We start from the raw sequence: 20,128 nt of genomic DNA on the forward strand, positions 1-20,128 counted from the left end.
TGACTTTGTATTTTTATCAAAAATCAACTGACTATCTATGTGTAGATCTACTTCTGAACTTTCTATTCTGTTCCATGGATCTATGTGTTTATCTTTTCACCAACAGCAGACTGTGTAGATTACTGTTTCTTTAGGATAAGTTTTAAAATCAAATTAAAAAAGTTTTCTACTTTCTTTTTCAAAATTGTTTTGGCTGTTCCAGCTCCATTGCTTTCCATATAAATTTTAGAATCAGCTTGTCAATGTTCCTCAAAAGTTTTTGCATAAGGTTTGATTTGGATTGTGTTCAATCTGTAGATCAATTTTGGAAGAATTGACATTTTAATAATATTTTTTTCAACTAATGAACTAGTATTTCTGTCCATTTATTAAGATATTTGACTTCTTTCCTCACTGTTTTGTAGTTGTGAGCATATCTTGCATGTATCTTGTTAGATTTATACTGAGGTATTCAATGCTTTTGGTGCTATTGTAAATGATTTTTTAAATTTTCAGTTTGTGATTGTTTGTTGCCAGCAAATATAATTACTACTGATTTTTGTATGTTGACGTTCTAGCTTGTGGCCTTCTAAACTTGTTAGTCCTAGAAGCTTTTTAGTAGATTCTTCGAGATTTCCAACATACAGGATTATGACAGTGTACCTTTCCCATTCTTTTTCTTTTTTTTAATCTGAGGATATAAAAACTGCTATGTTCTGTACAAAAAGTAGAAAGGAGAGTGAGTATCAAACTATTAACATTGTTCACTGATTTTTGAAAATGTGATACCCCAAAAATAACAACGAGAGGCTTTTAAGGTTTTTCATAACAAACAAGAGGCATGCTACAGCAGAACTCAGAAAAGGTGGTTTGTATTTACCCATTCCCTCTCCACCTCCCTTCTGGCAGCCATCTTTCTGTTTTGTTTATTCATTTGTTTTGCTTTTTAGATTCCACATGTAAGTGAAATCATATGATCTTTTTCTGTCTCTGCCGACTTATGTCACTTAGTATAATACCCTCCTAGGTCTATCCATGTTGTCTTAAGTGGCAAGATTTCATTCCTTTTTGTGGCTGAGTGAATATGTATATGCACATCCACCTCTTTATCCATTTGTCTATTGATGGACACTTATGTTGCTTCCATATCTTGGCTATTGTAAACAATATTTCAATGAACATAGGGGTGCATATATCTTTTTGAATTAGTGTGTTTAGATTTTGGGAAGTAAATACCCAGAAGTGGAATTGCTGGGTCATACAGCAGTTATATTTGCAATTTTGAGGGGGGGAAACTCCATACTATTTTTCACAGTGGCTGCACAAGTTTATAATCCCAATAGTGCATGAAGTTTCCCTTTTCTTCACATCTTTGTCAAGTTTTGTTTTTTGTTGATTTTTTTATAATAGCCATTCTGACAGATGTGAGGTGGTACCTCATTTTAGTTTTAATTTGTTTTTCTCTCATGATCAGTGATGTTGGCATCTTTCCATACATCTATTGACCATCTGTATGTCCTCTTTGGAGAAATGCTATTCAGGTCCACTGCCTATTGTGTAATCAGATTGTTTGAGGGTTTTTCTTGTGTGTATTAATTTGTATGAGTTCCCTATATATTTTGGATATTTTCCCCTTATTGTATGTATTATTGGTGAATATCTTCTCCCATTCAGTAGGTTGTCTTTTAGTTTTGTTGATGGATTCATCTGCTCTGCAAAAACTCTTTGGTTTGATGTAGCTCTATTTGTTATTTTTCTTTTGTTGCCCTTTCCTAAGGAGACATGTCCAAAAAGATATTGCCAAAACCAATGTCCAAGAGTTTACTTCCTATATTTTGTTCTAGAAGTTTTATCTGTTTAGGTCTTACATTTAAGTTTTTAATTTACTTTGAGGTGTTTTGTTTTTGTGTACTGCTGTAAGAAAGTGGTCCTATTTGTTTTTTTTTTTTTTTTTGCATGTGCCTATTCAGTTTTCCCAACCCACTTGTTGAAAAGACTTTACTCCATTGTATATTCTTGCCTCCTTTCTCATAAATAAATTGACCTTATAAGCAAGAATTTATTTCTGGGCTTTCAATTCTATTCCATTGATCTGTCTGTTTCTATGCCAGTACCAAACTGTTTTGATTGCTATAACTTTGTGGTGTACTTTGAAATCAAGAAGTATGATACCTCCCACTTTGCTCTTTTTCAAGGTTTCTTTGGGTATACTAACTCTTTTATGGTTTCATATAAACTTTAGGATTAATTATTCTAGTACTGAGAAGAATGGCATTGATATTTATATAGGGATTGATCTATACTTTTTCTTGTTCATTATACTGACCAGGATCTCCAATATTATGTTGAATAGGAGTATGAGAACAGATGTCCACTTCTGGTTCCTGATGTCAAGGCTAAAGCTTTCATTCTTTTACTATTAAATATGCTGACAGATGTAGGATGTGTTTTTTGTTTGTTTGTTTTATTTTGTTTTGGTTTTTTTTGTAGGTGTCCTTTATCAAGTTGAGGAACTTATCTCTTCCTAGTTTGCTGAGAGATTTTTTCTTTTTTTTAAATTTTATTTAGTTATTTTTCAAGTACAGTTTTTTGTCTATTTCTCCCATCCCAGCCCCCCCCGCCCTGTGCTCCCCACCTCCCTCCCATTTCCACCCCCCTTAGTTCTCGTCCCTGTGTCCTTCCTATTTGTTCCTCCAAATCCCTCCCCCTTTTCCCCCTTAAATTCCCTTCCCTCTCCCCTCTGGTCACTGTCCCCTTGTTCTCTACTTCAGTGTCTTTGTTTTTTTCTGCTTGCTTGTTTGTTTTGTTATTTAGCTTCCTGTTAAAGGTGAGATCACATGGTATTTGTCTTTCAACACCTGGCCTATTTCACTCAGCATAATGCTTTCCAGTTCCATCCATGTTGTTGCAAAAGGTAGTAGCTCCTTCTTTCTCTCTGCTGCATAGAATTCCATTGTGTGTATGTACCACAATTTTTTGATCCATTTCATTTACTGATGGGCACCTAGGTTGCTTCCAACTCTTGGCTATTGTAAATTGTGCTGCTATGAACATTGTGGTGCATAGGTTCTTTGATATTGATGTTTTAGGATTCTTAGGATATAATCCCAGCAGTGGAATTGCTGGGTCAAAAGGCAGGTCGATTTTTATTTTCCTGAGAAAATTCCATACTGTTTTCCATAATGGTTGTACCAGTCTGCACTCCCACCAACAGTGAACTAAGGACCCCTTTTCCCCACACCCCCTCCAACATTTGTTGTTTGTTGCTTTGTTTATGATAGCCATCCTGACTGGTGTAAAGTGGTATCTAATTGTGGTTTTAATTTGCATCTCTCTGATGGCTAACGATATTGAGCATCTCTTCATGTGTCTCTGGATCTTCTGTATGTCCTCCTTGGAGAAGTGTCTGTTCAAGTACTTTTGCCATTTTTTAAGTGGGTTGGTTGTCTTCTTAGAGTAGAGTTGTGTAAGTTCTTTGTATATTTTGGAGATTAAACCTTTGTCTGAGGTATCATTGGCAAATATGTTTTCCCATACAGTTGGTTGTCTTTTTAATTCAATACTGTTTTCTTTAGCCACACAGAAGCTTTTTATTTTGATGAGATCCCATTTGTTTATTCTTTCCTTTATATTCCTTGCTCTAGGGGACATATCAGTAAAAATGTTGCTGTGTGAAATATCTGAGATTTTCTTGCCAATGTTCTCCCCTAGGACTTTAATGGTGTCACGGCTTATATTTAAGTCTTTTATCCACCTTGAATTTATTTTGGTATATGGTATAAGTTGGTGCTCAAGTTTCATTTTTTTGCACGTAGCTGTCCAGTTCTCCCAGCACCATTTGTTGAAGAGACTATCTTTACTCCATTTTATGTTACTGCCCCCTTTGTCAAATATTAATTGACTGTGGAGGGATGGGTTTATTTCTGGGCTCTCCATTCTAATCCATTGGTCTATGTGCCTATTTTTATGCCAGTACCAGGCTGTTTTGATTACAGTGACCTTGTAATACAGTTTGATATCAGGTATTGTGATCCCTCCTACTTTGTTCTTCTTTCTCAGAAGTACAGCTGCTATTTTGGGGTGATTTATGGTTCCATACAAATTTTTGAAGTGTTTATTCTATGTCTGTGAAATATGCCATTGGTACTTTAATAGGTATTGCATTGAATGTGTATATTGCTTTGGGTAGTATGGACATTTTGATGATGTTAATTCTTCCAATCCATGAACAAGGTATATGTTTCCATTTGTTTGTTTCTTCCTTGATTTCTTTCTTCAGGGCTGTGTAGTTTTCTGCATACAGGTTTTTTACCTCCTTAGTTAGGTTTATTCCCAGATATTTTATTTTTCTTTTTGCTATATCGAATAGGATTTTTTCCTTGATTTCTGCTTCTGCTGATTCACTGTTGGTATACAAAAATGCCTTTGATTTCTGGATATTGACTTTGTATCCTGCTATTTTGCCAAATTCATTAATTAGTTTGAGCAGTTTTTTGGTAGAGTCTATAGGATTTTCCATGTACACTGTCATATCATCTGCAAACAGTGACAGTTTTGTTTCCTCCTTTCCTATTTGGGTGCCTTTTATTTCCTTTTCTTGCCTGATCACTGTGGCTAAAACTTCCAATACTATATTGAATAGAAGTGGTGAAAGTGGACATCCTTGTCTTGTTCCTGATCTTAGTGGAAAACCTTAATTTTTTTTCCCATTGAGTATGATGTTGGCTGTAGGTCTCTCATATATGGCCTTTATTATATTGAGGAATGCTCCCTCTATTCCCACTTTGCTGAGTGTTTTTATCATAAATGGGTGTTGTACCTTATCAAAAGCTTTTTCCCAGTCTATTGATATGCTCATGTGGATTTTGTCTTTGCTTTTGTTTATGTGATGTATTACATTTACTGACTTGCAAATATTGAACCATCCTTGCATCCCTGGGATGAATCCCACTTGGTCATGGTGTATGATCTTTTTGATATATTGTTGGATGTGATTTGCCAATATTTTGTTGAGGATTTTAGCATCTATGTTCATCAGCGATATTGGCCTGAAGTTTTCTTTCTTTGTTGTGTCTCTATCTGGTTTTGGAATTAAGATCATGCTGGCTTCATAAAAAGAATTTTGGAGTTTTCCATCCTTCTGGATTTTTTGGAATAGTCTGTGGAGAATAGGGGTTAGCTCTTCCTTAAATGCTTTGTAGAATTCTCCTGTGAAACCATCTGGTCCAGGGCTTTTGTGTGATGGGAGTTTTTAGATTACTGCTTCGATTTCTTTTGCTGTTATTGGTGTATTTAGATTTTCTGCTTCTTTTTCATTGAGTTTTGGAAGATTGTATTTTTCTAGAAATGTGTCCATTTCCCCTAGGTTTTCAAATTTCTTGGCATACAGTTCTTCATAGTAATTTCTTACAATCCTTTCTATTTCTGTGGTATGAGTTGTAATCTCTTCTCTTTCGTTTTTTATTGTGTTTATTTGTGTCTTCTCTCTTCTTTTCTTGGTGAGCCTAGTTAAAGGCTTGTCTATTTTATTTATCTTCTCAAAGAATCAACTCCTGGATTCACTGATCCTTAGAATTGTGCTTTTAGTTTCTATGTCATTTCGTTCTGCTCTAATCTTGGTTATTTCCTTCCTTCTGCTCTGGGCTGTTTTGGTTGTTGTTCCTCGAGTTCTTGCAGGCGTAGGGTTAGGTTGTTTGTTTGAAATGTTTCTATATTCTTTAGGTAGGCCTGTATTGCTATAAACATCCCTCTCAGGACTGCCTTCGCTGTGTCCCATAAGTTTTGGGTTGTTGTGAGATCATTTTCATTTGTTTCCAGAAACGTTTTGATTTCTTCCCTAATTTTATTCTTGACCCATTCATTGTTTAATAGCATACCATTCAGTCTCCATGATTTTGGGTGTGTTGGATTTTTTTCTTTGGTGTTGGTTTCCAATTTCAGTCCCTTGTGGTCAGAGAAGATGCTTGGTATGATTTCAATTTTCTTGAATTTGTTGAGGCTCATTTTGTGTCCTATTATGTGGTCTATCTTTGAAAATGTTCCATGTGCATTTGAAAAGAATGTGTATTTAGCTTCTTTGGGATGAAGGGCTCTATATATATCAGTTAAGTTTATTTACTCTAGGGTGTTGTTTAATGCCGCAATATCTTTGTTGATATTTTGTTTGGAAGATCTGTCCATTTTTAATAGTGGGGAGTTAAAATCCCCTACTATAATTGTGTTGCTCTCAATATCTTTCTTGAAGTCCTCTAAGATTTTCTTGATATATTTTGGTGCTCCTATGTTTGGTGCATATATATTTACGATGTTAATGTCTTCTTAGTAGATTCTTCCCTTGAGTATAATGAAGTGACCTTCTGGGTCTCTCTTTATGGCTCTTTTTTTGAAGTCTATTTTGTCTGATATGAGAATTGCTACCCCAGCTTTTTTTTCTTGTCTGTTTGCTTGGAAAACTTGTTTCCAGCCTTTCACTTTTAGTCTGTGATGGTCTTTTGTCCTGAGGTGGGTCTCTTGTAGGCATATGTGTGGGTCATGCTTCCTTAGCCATTCAGCTATTCTCTGTCTTTTGATTGGAGCATTTAATCCATTTACGTTTAAGGTTATTATTGGTAGGTACTTATTCATTGCCATTTTTGTACCTGTGTTCCTCTCTGTCTCCCTCTTTTCCTTCCTTTCCTTAAAGCAGTCCTTTTAGTATTTCTTGTAGAGCTGGTTTGGTGGAGACATATTCTTTTAGACTTCTTTTGTCTTGGAGGCTCTTTATTTGGCTTTCTATCTTGATTGAGAGCCTTGCTGGGTAAAATAGCCTTGGTTGTAGTCCTCTGGTTCTCATTACTTGGAATATTTCTTGCCATTCTCTTCTTGCTTGGAGTGTTTCCATTGAGAAGTCAGTAGCTAACCTTATTGGGGCTCCCTTGTATGTTACTTCTTTTTTCTCCCTTGCTGCCTTTAAGATTCTCTTTTTGTCTTGGAATTTTGCCATTTTGATGATCATGTGTGTTGAAGTGGGCCTCCTTGGGTTCCTCTTGATTGGGACTCTGTGTGATTCCTGGATTTGTGTGACTTTTTCTCTCATCAAATTAGGGAAATTTTCTCTCATTACTCTTTCAAATACATTTTCTATCCCTTGTTCTTCTTCTTCTCCTTCTGGTATTCCTATTATTCGGATAATATTACATTTCATATTGTCTTGCATTTCTCTTAATCCCTCTTCATTCTTTCTGAGCCTCTTTTCATTTTCTTGCTCTTTCTGTGAGATGCTTTCTACCTTGTCCTCCAACTCACTAATCCTATCCTCCGCCTCATCTATCCTACTTTTGAAACTTTCTACTGTGTTCTTCAATTCAGAAATTGTATTCTTCATTTCCTCTTGTCCCTTGCTGATATTTTCTATTTCCTTTTTCATGTTGATGTAGTTTGCAGAGAGATCATTGTAGTTCCCCTGTAGTTTCTGATAGCTCATTGTGAGCTCTTTGAACTTCCTGATAATCAGTGCTTTGAATTCACTATCTGATAGTTGATTAGCCTCTATTTCATCTAACATTCTTTCTGAAGTTTCTGCTTTTTCTTTCATTTGGGGATTGTTTCTTTGTCTTCCCATTGTTTGAGACTCTTCTTGTTAGTCTCAGCTTCTAAAATTGATCTGTTCTGACACCCTGGGTTTATGGTGTGAACTTCTCTGGTATGAAACCTGTGAAGTTCAGTGGTGCAGACTCCTTCAAGTATCTTGATGTTCTCCGTCTCCACCTACTCTCACTCTGGTCCTCACGCTGGTCCCCGCACTGGTCGCCTACCACTGCTGAGTGTCCCAGCTCCAGTAGCCAACTCCTCCAGCGCCCAGGCCCGTTACTACAGCAGTGGCACAGGGGCCGAGAATGTCACGGCTCCCTTACCTGACTCCCCGGCTCCCAGGCCTGTTGCTATGGCGGCAGCACAGGGGCCGCGTGTGTCCCATCTCCTGTAGCTGACTCTGCCGCTCTCTGGTGTTTCAGCGTCGGTCACAATCTCTGGTGTTTTAATTTCATAAATGCTGGGTAAGCGATGGTTTATTGTGCTGTTTCTCTATAGATCTGCCAGGATTTTCACCCATGAGTACGGGAGCTAGAATCCGCTCCATCCTACTTCATCGCCATCTTCCCAGCATCCTCGAGATTTTTTTTTTATGGTTATTAATTGATGTTGAATTTGGTCCAATGCTTTTGCCACTTTATTGAGATAATAATTTTTTTCTTCTTTAGTCTGTTGATGTGGTAAACTTTATTGACTAATTGTGAATATGGAATTAACTTTTAATTTCCTGGATAAGCCCAGATGGTCATGATGTACTATCATTCTTATATATTGCTGAATTCCATTTAATAATATTTTGCTGAGAATTTTCTTTACATCTATGCTCTTGAGAGTTGTTATTCTGTAGTTTTTTTACAATGTCTTTGTCTGGCTTTGGATAAAGCTACTGTCAGTTAGTGAGTTGGGAGTCCTCCCTTTTCTTCTGTTTTCCAGATGGATTTGTGTAGAACTGGTGCTATTTCTTCTTTAAACATTTTTTGGAGAAGGGGGCTGGGTAGAGATGGAAGAGGGTGGTATAAGGTGGGTAAATGGCAAAGGAAAAATACAATAAAAATGAATAAAATAAAAAATAAAATAAAATAATTTTATGGTATACACCATTGAAATAATTCAAGCCAGAAGTTTTATTAGAAAAAATTTAAAATATAAATTCAACTTATTTTTAAAAGATTTTATTTATTAATTTCTAGAGAGAGTGGAAGGGAGAATAAGAGGGAGAGAAATGTCAGTATGTGGTTGCCTCATATGCCCCTAACTAGCGTCCTGGCCCACAATCCAGGCATATGTCCTGACTGGGAATCGAACCAGTGGCTTTTTGGTCCACAGCCCAGCACTCAATCCACTGAGCCACACCAGCCAGGGTGAATTCAATTTATTTAATACTCACAAGACCATTTAGGTCATATATTTCTTCTTTGGTAAGCTTTGGTAATTTGTGCTTTTCAAAGAATTTGTCTATCAAAATTGTCAGATCTGTGGGCATAATATTGTACACCATATTTCCCATTGTCCTTTAATGTCTGCATGATCCATACTGATATTCTCTTTCATTCCCAGTACTGGTAATTTGAACCATTCCCATGGTTCGTTTGGCTAGAGTTGTACCAATTTTACTGACCTTTTTGTAAAATCAGCTTTCAGTTTCATTGTTTTCTCCATTGCTTTACTTCTTTTGGTTTTATTGATTTCTGCTCTTTCTTTGTTATTTCCCTTCTTCTTTTGCTTTGGGTTAGTTTACTTTTCTTTTTCCAGTTTCTTAATGTATAAATTTAGATTATTGATGTAAGATTTTCTTCTTTTGTGATGTAAGCACATAATGCTATAATTTTACCTCTAAGCATCACTTTAGCTACGTCTTACACATGATGATATGTTGTAATTTCATTTTTATTCAGTGAAAAATAGTTTTAATTTCCTCTTTTACCTATGTGTAATTTAGTAATTTTTCATTTCCAAAGATTTGGGAGTTTTCCAGATACCTCTTTGTTATGAATTTATAGTTAAATTGTGTTATTCTTTTAAAAATTTCATGTAAAGAATTTTTTTAATTTCTAAAAACATTTCCATGTATGAATCTATTCAGTTAGCCCAGAATATGGCCTCTATCTTGGTGAGTGTTCCATATGTACTTAAAGAGAATGTGTTCTGCTGTTGTTGGGTGGAATGTTGATTTCACCCAACATCAGCTGAGTCGAGTTGGCTCACAGTGTTAGGGCTTGCGCGTACTTAGGTTGCCCTAATCTTTAATCACATCTACCTTCAAATAATGTTATACTGCTCCTCAGACATAGAATAAGAATGTTATGATAGTATACTTGTACTACCAATTCCCCACTTCTATTTTTTATGCTGTTGTTGGTACCCATTTTTAAAAATATACCAAATTCTACAATTCTATAATTTACTGCTATTATTTTATGCTTTAAATAATCAATTATCCTTTAGAGTAATTAAAAACAAAATATCTTTTATGATCTCAGTTTAACCATTTCTGGACATCTTCATTTCTTTGTATAGATCCAGCTTTTTTGCCAAGCATCATATTCCTCAGCTTGTAGAATTTACTTGAACTTCTTATGTGTGTGTGGTATAGGTCTTCTGATAATGAACTCTCTTCGAGTTTTTTTTTTGTCTCATATTTATGTGAGATTTTTTAATATTTTACCTGAGGTAGACAAATTACTAAAGGTGTTGCTGTCTTATGTTCCTTTTCCCCCCATAAATATGTTAAGAGATGAAATCTGTTTCCCCTCCCCTTAAACCTGGACTGATCTTGTGACTTGGTGTGACCAATAAATATGGCCACAGTAATCATGATCATATGCTGGTTCTGAGTCTTGTCTATAAGAAGACTGGCAGGTTCTGCATTTACTTGAGGAAACTAGACACCTGGATGTACAGAAGCTCAAGCATAATGCTGAAATATGAGATACCATGTTAAGAGAAAAAAGCCACCTCGAGGAACACCAAGAAGTGGATATGTAAGTGAAGCCTTCTTGGACCTTCCATCCAGGCCCAGCTATCTGCTAAATTCAGGTGACCGAGTGACCTCTGCTGATTTTGTTACAGAAACAAGACTCCCACCCCCGGGGTCTTTTTTTTTATGATGGTTTGTCTTTGCCCGCCACCATCGTGTTAGGAACTGTGGCTCTCAATGCCAGAGTTTGATAAAAAGGAAAGGAGCTATTTATTCAAAAGTTATACAATTTTAGAATAATGGCAGAATATTGCTGTTAAATCCCAAAGTCCCTTTAAAACATGCACAAAACACACAATCCTCCCTCCTCTTGCCAAAGCAGGCCAGGCATGGGTACCATATGTTAGGAAAAGAAATAGAAGTCTATAGCTTGGCTAGACTCCCATTCTTAATCCAAAACCACATCCTCATGGTGAGCCAGGGGAAATCCTTCTGCATCCTTTCCAACCATTAAGAGAGAGAGGGCTCAGCAAGGTTTCTACATCCTGCTTTCCTGCTTCCTAAGGCACGTGGTCAAGAGGGCCCCCTCTCTGCTCCCCAAACTGCATGGTAAGCACCAGCTTGGCTGCCATGCTTGGGTTTAAATACCCCTGCACATCTTCCTCCATAACCCCATTTTTTTACTCCTCCCACAATCAGCTACACTTGCCAGTAGTCTGGTTTCTTCTGCCTTTCTTGGCTGCCACTGTTAGTACAGGCAAGCATGGCCCACTGTTGTAGAAGCCACCTCAAAGCCATTCTCACAGGTGCAGGAAGCCCCTCCAGCTATATCACATCACAGGTTAGAGTCTCGCCCCTCTCCCTGGCTCCCAGCAGGCACAGCTATTAATATTATTAAAACAGTGGCCAAGTTACTCTGTTATAATTTCACACAGAGCGGAAGAGCCTTGTCCCTGCCCAGGCTCCCAAACCCATCACACCATGATAATAAAAGTCAAACAGATGTTTAATCCATTAAAGAACATGTTATTACATTCTCAGCAGATGTTACCCCACCTTGTTGCTTGCACTCAGAATCACTCCCACTCCACTGATATGCCACCGAACAAGAGTGAAAACCTTAAAATTGCAAAGGATTAGTTCTTGTACTTTCTAGTGATTTAATATTATTAGTTTTTCACTCACTGATTGTGTGGACTAGTGATAATAATTTTTCTCTGTATAGTCATCCAACAGAATGTTATTAAGTATAGTTCACGCCTCCTCTTCAGTTACACTCACCAAGACTTCAGGTATTCAGGATCTACTAGTATTTTATTCAGTTGAAAAAAATCTTGCATATGTTCTTCATTGAAATTTTAAAGCGTAGTGTGGTAGAAAAGAGGAAAGATTGATCATGTGTCAAACCTGAGTCACCACTGTCTGGCACAGCCACCAGCAGCTCACACACGCAGAGGGCCCAGGGCACGGTCTGGCCAGTCTGCTGCGAGACTGGGACGGAAGCCTGCCGTTCAGACTTAAAGAGAACAAGACTGACCGCAATAATGTATTAGTGTGACTATCTAGTTAGTGATTTTCAATGTTTTCACTGACTTTCTAGCTGCCTTTCAAGGAAAGTTTCAAGAGAAAGCTATTCATTATCATCCTGAAGAAATATGTAAGTATATAGCCCTTACTCAGTTGCATCCATTCTATAGAATGACAGAAATGTCTTTCTCAAACTAGCAACTGGGAGATAGAAAAATGAAGGGGAAGTTGACTTCCTAAAATGCACACAAAAGTAAAATATTTGCTATCAGAAAGTCATTATTAAGGATATGAAAAATCCAGTCTTTGTACTTCGAATGGAATAAATAACATTTTTTTTGTTTTGCTTTTTTTTTTTGCTACTGACCAATATTTATTACTATTCATGCCCACTTATTCCCCCAGTTTCTGCAAGTGTTGGCTTCAGATAGCCAAGTATGTTTCTGGACTCAGTCTAGGCTAGAGAGCCTTGCTGCCTTGTTCAGAGTAACACCCCTCCTTTGCCCAGGTTGTGTCCGTATCCAGCGATGAGTCAAGTGAAGATAGAAAGGCCCAGTTCCCTCGATTTAATTCAGAACCACTCTGAAGGGCTGCCCTACCCACTAAGTGCCCAAAGGGACCAGATGGGTCCTCCTCCCGCTGCCTAGCCCTGCTTCCTTCTCGCCCTCACCGACACTGATTCCCAGAGCACTCCCCAGGGCTTTTTCTCCATCTTGGAAACTGCTTCCCAGGGAGAAAATGGCTTATGCGTATACTCGGATAGATGAATATTTATGGAGACTCCAAAGTTTCAGACAAATGGAACTGCCATGAACCGATTACCTAGTTTCGATAATTATCAATGAACACCCAGGTTTTGGTTCATCTACACCCTTACTTGCTTCCCCCAATCCCACTGTAGCTTGTTTTGAAGCATCCCAGATATTGTAAATTTTAATCTGTAATGTATTAGGATGTATCTCTAACATGTAAGAACTCTTAAAAATTGTAACTGCAATACTATTATCACTACAATACTATTATCACTTTAAAATTAATAGTAATTTCTTAATACAAAGTTAGTGTTCAATTAGTTTCAATTAGGATCTATACAAGGTCCTTCCTTATACATTGCAGCTGATTGATATATCTTTTCATTCTCTTTTGGTCTATAGACTCTCTTTTTCTCATCAGTTTTTAAACAGTGTACTTTTGAACTTCTATGATTACGGTGCTCAGAGTCACGGGAGCTTGTGGGAATGCATGTGATACTAGAAATAGTTGCTTTTCGAGGCCTTTTAGTGAACCAGGCACTGTGGCAAGTGCTTTGCATATATTATCTCATTTAACCTTCACATTAGCTCAGTAAGTTAGGTATTATCAGCCCCATTTTATACACATAAAACTGAAGGTTAGGGAGATGAAGCAATTTGCCTGGAATACAAATAAGCTGTGATTCACACCATTCTGATCACAAAGTTCATGTTCCTAATATCTAGGTTACACTGTTGCAGTAAATGGGTTAGGAGAAATTAATGCCATACTGAGTGTGGGCTTAATTTTTATTGGTACTTTTATGAGTCTTTGGGATGGTTCTTAGATTAACAAAGGAAACTGAATGCCATCATAAAATATTCACGTTGTCCATCTAAATTAGGGGAGTCAAACTCATCTTCACCAGGGGGCTCATCAGCCTTGAGGTTGCCTTCAAAGGGATGAATGTAATTTCAACTCCTTAACAGTTAAGAAATAGTTACATTTTATACAGTCCTAAAATTATTTCAGCCCTTTGAAGGCAACTGCGAGGCTGGTGTGGCCCCCAGTGAAAATGAGTTTGACACCTCTGATCTAAATCGACAGACATGTAGTAAGCATATTCTGTGTACACAGAACTGGACAGGAGCTGGGTAAAGTCAGCAGAAAACTTGTATTTGGTCACTGCTTCCAAATGTTCACGATTCAGAGGTTAGGGTGAAGGGAGATAGACAGATATACAAGCAGATGCAATGGATAGAGGACTGTGCTATCATGAAGCTACTAATAAAAAGTGAGACAGAACAGAGAGAAAAAGAATTCTCATTTGGGGGATTAGAAAAAGCTTTTTGAGTTCATGGGAACTGCAAGGCCCTTAATAATAAATAGGATGTTAGCAAACAAAGTTTAGCTGGGTGGGGAATGAAGGTGGTGAGTATTAAAATGTAATTCCACGCTCTAATGAGGTTCATTGAGGGCTTCTGTTTCCCCCTGTTGATTCTGTGGAAATGTACCAAGTATTCTTTGCAGCTTTCTCCATAACTCGGCAGCTTGCACCATAAGGAAAGGGGAGCTAATACCTTACCCACCTGCACCTCCTTTCCAGCAGGATACACATTGGGGTGGTATATTGACCATCCCTAACTGCCAATTATCTCTTTGCCTGTCCCTTTTTAAAAGCCTGGGATTGTCTTTGGATTACTAGTGACACCTGTTGCCAGACTGCTTCTGACCTAAAGCTTTCTTCAGCTTTGTTGAGGTCAGGCAACTTGCCAGGTCCACCTTGGCAGGAGAGCCTCGGTTCCCGAGATAACTAGTTTTGTGTCTCTCTGATTACAACCTGATCACAGCCCTGTATTGTTCTTGGTGAGCAGTGAGGGCTATCACTGCAGGAGGCAGTCAACCCTACGTGCTTAGCAGGAGATCCATCTGAGATTTCTTTTAGGTCTGTTACATTAAGAAAAGGAGCTCTTCTTTCCAGTACTTAATAGGGCTACTCCATTTTACAGCTTTTTAGAGACATCTGTTTCTCTGGTTTTATGAGGTTAAGCAAAAAAGGGAATATTGAGTGGCAGTTTTTCACTTTTATTTTGTCACTCATCAACAGTAAAAACTTAACCTCTGGCTGCTGGACCCTTTTTCCCAAGACCAGCTTTTCCCATCTCTTTATACACACAGGAGTTATTGTGTTCTCAAAAAAGATGAACAGGCTTTAACATTAAGCAAGGCAAAACTTAAGAACTGAAGTAAAACTACTATCCACTTCTCCCCTCTAAACCATATATAGCAAGGAATGTAAAAGCCAAAAGCAATTGTGTTTTTTTACCAATTAAAACAAATTATTGGTATTTTTGGTAATTATTGGTAATTAATCATTAAATTATTTTTACCAATAAAAATGAAGCCCACACTCAGGATAGTATTAATTTCTCCTAACCCATTTACCGAGATGGTATAACCTAGATATTAGGAACATGAACTTTGCAATCAGAATGGTGTAAATCTCAGCTTATTAACTATGTATTCCAGGCAAATTACTTCATTTCCCTAACCTTCAGTTTTATGTGTATAAAATGGGGCTGATAATACCTAATTCTAATTATCCATACTAGCAGTTCTTACAACTAAGGAAGAAAGTTGGGTTAATAATATAGCCTACAAACCCTTACTCGGAAGATATTATGATAACTTCAAAATCAACATTTCTGTTACTGGTATATTATTTACAATGACTTTTATTATCTTTGTATTTTTACTATTAGTGGTAGTTTGGTATTTAGTGGTAGTTTCTAGGGCTACCCATCAAATATTTCTGGTTTTCTTCCAGATGAACCATAGTACTGTTGTGCCAGAATTCTACAAGGTACATGTGGCCAAGTGATTTGCTTTAGTTAAGAAAATGTGAGTGAAAGTGATGGATGCCACATCCAGACAAGCTTGGAAATCCAATGCATGATGTTCCATGATATTCTTTCCTTCTGCCATGGTGACAGGTGCCTGGTGACTTTCAAGGTGGTGGCTCCTCGTCAACCTCATTCCTCAAATGGTAACAACACTAGGCAGAGCTCTGAGCCAACTGTATGGTGCACATGAAGCATGAGCTAGAAATAAACCTTTGCTGTTTAAGTTACCGACACCGAAGGTGTTATCTCAGTTTTATCTGGACAAGCATGACTTCTGTATAGGGTTTCTTAAAAGCTCCCGAAGATTAAGCAAATGAGCCTCCAGATGACCTTTTATACCTAAAATAAACTCTTATACCTCTGTTGCAAGTTTATGTTTCATGATACAGTATGTTTCGGGTCATCTGACCCAGGCCTCAGGAACTGAAAGTGCCAGGCCACCTATACTCCCACCTGCTCTTCAGGTGACGCGGCTCCAAGGAATAACAGTGAGTCCATGCAAGTGACTGTGCCATTCACTCAACTTTTATTAATGCAAAGTCGATCCTAATCCATACTAATCTATTAACAATAATAATCATTCACAAACAATCAGCAATAACATTGCACAAGAGAGTCAGAGGATAACCCAAGTCCCAAGAGTCCAGGTCAGATCTGGTCTGGGAGGCAGCTGGGCTTGGCCATCAACTTCTTGCAAGGCAGAGTCAGGGGGACAGAAGTGAGGCGACCCTTTCTCTCCTGAGGCAGACCGGGCAGGTCCTCTCAAAGTGACTCATTCTGGGGACATGTAGTCCATGGTCTGAAGTCCTCTGCTTTTACGCCTCTTTCGCTTACAAAGTCATGTTGATTTTGCACAATTTCTCATATACATATTTATCTTCACTTGGGCAAGCACATGTTGTTTCTCTCAGTCCTGACAGGCACACATATACATCAGCTCTGATAGGCACACGTTGTTTTGCTTCCCTCTCTGAGAGGGTGGTATCCTCCTGAGATACGAACGAGCTGTCCGCCACTCCAAGGGGCGTATCATCCCCATGAGTCATCGCTCTGCTGCACAAGCTCCTGTGTTGCATTAGATCAAGGCCAGGCAGGTTCATGGTATTCGTGCAGACAGAAAAATATTCACGGAGCCATAGGGATGTCTGGCATTCACAGGTGGGCGAACCATGCACGCCACAAGCTATGTGTCTATCTGCACATCTCATGTCTTGGCCCCTGCTCCCCAGTGTGGCACCCATTGGGGCACCTGTCTCCTTGCGTGTCTCTCATCATCATTGCCTGCAGCAAGGAGTCCCTGCCTGTTTACGTACTAGAGGGAAACAAAACCTCAGGATGCCAGAAATTATGTGACATGACATAATTCTGTGCATGCGAATCCACCTCATGTTATGGGAACAGTTTATTGGACCTAATCTCAAGGCTATGGAATCGCTGCTTCCCTTAGCTACCCAGACACCTGGGTGCGGAAGCCAGACTGCCTCCACTTACCCTACACTCTGAACATGGCTTCAGGTTCTGCCCTCCATGGCCTCAGAAAAGTTTTAGCTTGATGGGTGTGATAAAATTTGGTCTACAAATTTGAGGGACTAATGATAATTTTGCCATTCTTAAAGGGCTCATTTTCCAATCTCCTGGTTATTGACATGATATATAATATATTATGCATAATATATATATAACACATCATCCTACAGCAAGTTTGTTTTTTCCCTGAGAACATTAACTAAAAGTTTTACAAAGTGACAAGGCAACATGAAGGAAATGCCCTTGTATTTAAGATTTAATATTAAAATTTTTACATTTTAAAAAGTTTGGTTCTTAGACCTCCTATGCCTATGTTATACAAGACTAATCCTTTTTAGATATATTTGCTATAAGAATCTGATGCTCAAGACTCAAGAAGCAAATCTATTACTTTACAGAACATTCATTAAGCTTTACTATGCCAAATTTATATTTTAGCTCCCTCTGCTGGAGAAATGTGCACCTCTATAAATATAGATTATTCCTACTAATGTGATTTTTTGACTACTGCTTTTCAAATATAGACTGTGAAGAATGTCTTATTTATTATCTGTACTAAAAGAAGTTTGTCCTTTAAGCAAATGTCCTTCTGACAAACTACGAGGGGGAACCCCCCAAAATGGGATTATCTTCTGGAGGTTGGGCCCCTTCTGGTACAGGCTTCCCCCACTAGGTGAGTGTTTTAGGAACCCACCTCTATTGGTATACCAGCTGGCATTGTTGAGAGAGGCTGCATTTGGCTTCAGTGAATTTTTTTTAATACTCTTTCAATGCATTTGCCTATTTCATGATGTGTGATTCAACAGCACACCTGCCCACACTGAACTGAGTGTTCAGCAGTTTTTGACCAAAAAACTGCACGACCCCCATCCCCCACATTCCCTATTCACCTTATCTTGCCCTGAGTGACTTCTTTTGTTTGTTTCCCCAGGTGAAAAAAGTCCTCAAAAGGAAACGTTTTGCCAATGTGGAAGAGGTAAAACAAACAAACAAATAAAAAAAGGCAGAAGCACTAAAAGGCATCAAAATCGAGAAGTTCAAAACCTTTTTGAGCAGTGGAAAAACATCTCAATAGGTGTATTGCATCATATGGAGAGCTCTTTGAAGATGGCTGAAGTTTAAATATGTAGAAATAAATGCACAATTTTTAATAAATAAAGTCTATTTGGGGGTTTCTGCCTTGTATTCATCTATAAATGGTATTTTTCTCCTGCAGATACTGTAGGAGAAATACAGATGCACATGCAGTCATTTATGTATAAATAGTTTGCACACTTACAATGGAAAAAAAGTACGTAGTGAAAATCAGAAATGTGTGAGACCATGCCACTCTCCGGCAAAACAGCCCCCCATGCTCACACGGCCTGTACTTACCAGTGCCCAATCTCTCTACAATGTATTCTGAGTTATGTGCCAACTTTCAGTCCAAATCATGTCATTCCTAATCATTCATTTAACAAACAATGTGACGGGTACAGTACTAAAGGCAGGAATTTCAATTTGAGCTAAAAAGATGTTAATATGCCTTCAGGTAGTTTACAGTCTTATTGGGTGGCAGACTTTTCACCAAATGAAGAGATCAATAAGTGTTTAATTATGAACTATGAGATGTACTTTGAAAGGACACAGTTATCTGTGAATATGTAACAGAGAGACCTAACTTAGGTCAACTAAGTTAGAAAGCAGTAATTTGTCTGAGATGGACGGACACTGATGGACAGGTGCAAACCAGATGAAGAGCATTCTAGGCACAGAAAGCAACAGGTTGAGAGGAAGCCCAGGTGGTGCAGGAGCAAAACACAGCAAGGTTCCAGTGAAGAGATCAGGCTCTGAGAGGACTGGGGAGTGAGGCAAGGCCAGACCAAAGAGTGACGGCAGAGTTTTGCTCTTATAATTAAGAATGACGGGAGCTGATGGAAAGGGAAACTGAGGGATAGGGCAGATGCTATAGGCAGGACAACATCAGCTCAGTGTTTCTAAACAAAATTACTCCTCTGGATTTTGGAGAAGAACTGATTGGATATAACAAGAGTGGTTTCCCTTAGACGCTAGAACTGAACCTAGTGCCTGAGCACGATGTTGAGTTCTCTATAACTAGGCACTTGCTATGTTTTCAACCTCACCCTTTCATAGGTTCTGTATACGGTTGTTTATCGTGCCCTGAGGACATCCACCACGCTCACTTGAAATGCCCTTTTCTTTTCTCCTTCTCTTGTCTCCACCTATAAAAATGCCATTCTTTCTTTTTGTTTTTTAAGTCCTTACCCGAAGACATACTTATTAATTTGAGAGATAAAGAAAAGGAGGGGGGAGAGAAACATTGATGTGAAAGAAAAACATTGATTGGTGGCCTCTTGTATGTGCCCTGACCGGGAACTGGACCCACAGCCTAAGCCTGTGTCCCGACCAGAAATCCTACTTGTGCTTCTCTACATTTTCTTTACATGGAATCTGCATTTCTGCACAACATGTTTTATCGCTCCCCTTGAAACTGTAAAAAACATAAGGACAACATCCTCTTCATCTTTATACCCTGTCTCCATATGCCTTAGACCATTGCTGAAAACCAAATAAATGCATTTAAAAAGTAAAATTTCACTATATGTTTCATTACAACCCCCTAATAAATCTCATTAAATGTATCATAGACACAAACTAATAAGGATACATCCACACACAGAAGTCCATTTAGGTAGCACTCCTAGGACCAGAATGGGCAAAAGGTCGATCTTTTGCTTGTGTTGGGAGACAAAAGAACAGTAGAAAGTATATAGAAAAAGAGGGGAAATGGGAAAGAATAAGGAGGTGAATTAGAGCAGGTGGGCAAGTTGGTGAGAGAGTGAATAGTAGGTGAGGTAACCAGAGTATGAGGATGTAAATAATCATGTTTATCTATAAAGCTAAGTTCTTGCTTCACAAAACTTGTCTTTCTCATGCATTTGTATTCAGTTGGAAAAACAGATTTGTAATAGTT

General features: G+C 38.2%; 1 long non-coding RNA gene across 1 annotated transcript in view; it reads left to right on the forward strand.

Annotated features, from left to right (window-relative positions):
• LOC128627893 (uncharacterized) overlaps positions 1–18,319 on the forward strand; it is a 28,741-nt gene extending 10,422 nt beyond the window's left edge. The window contains exon 3 of the long non-coding RNA XR_008392186.1: positions 18,086–18,319. This is a non-coding gene — a long non-coding RNA (uncharacterized LOC128627893). The remainder of the gene's footprint in view (positions 1–18,085) is intronic.
• Positions 18,320–20,128: the final 1,809 nt, after the last annotated feature.

Source organism: Artibeus jamaicensis, unplaced genomic scaffold, assembly GCF_021234435.1.
Source record: "Artibeus jamaicensis isolate MK-2021 breed Jamaican fruit bat unplaced genomic scaffold, CSHL_Jam_final contig_482, whole genome shotgun sequence".
NCBI classification, from domain to species: domain Eukaryota; kingdom Metazoa; phylum Chordata; class Mammalia; order Chiroptera; family Phyllostomidae; genus Artibeus; species Artibeus jamaicensis.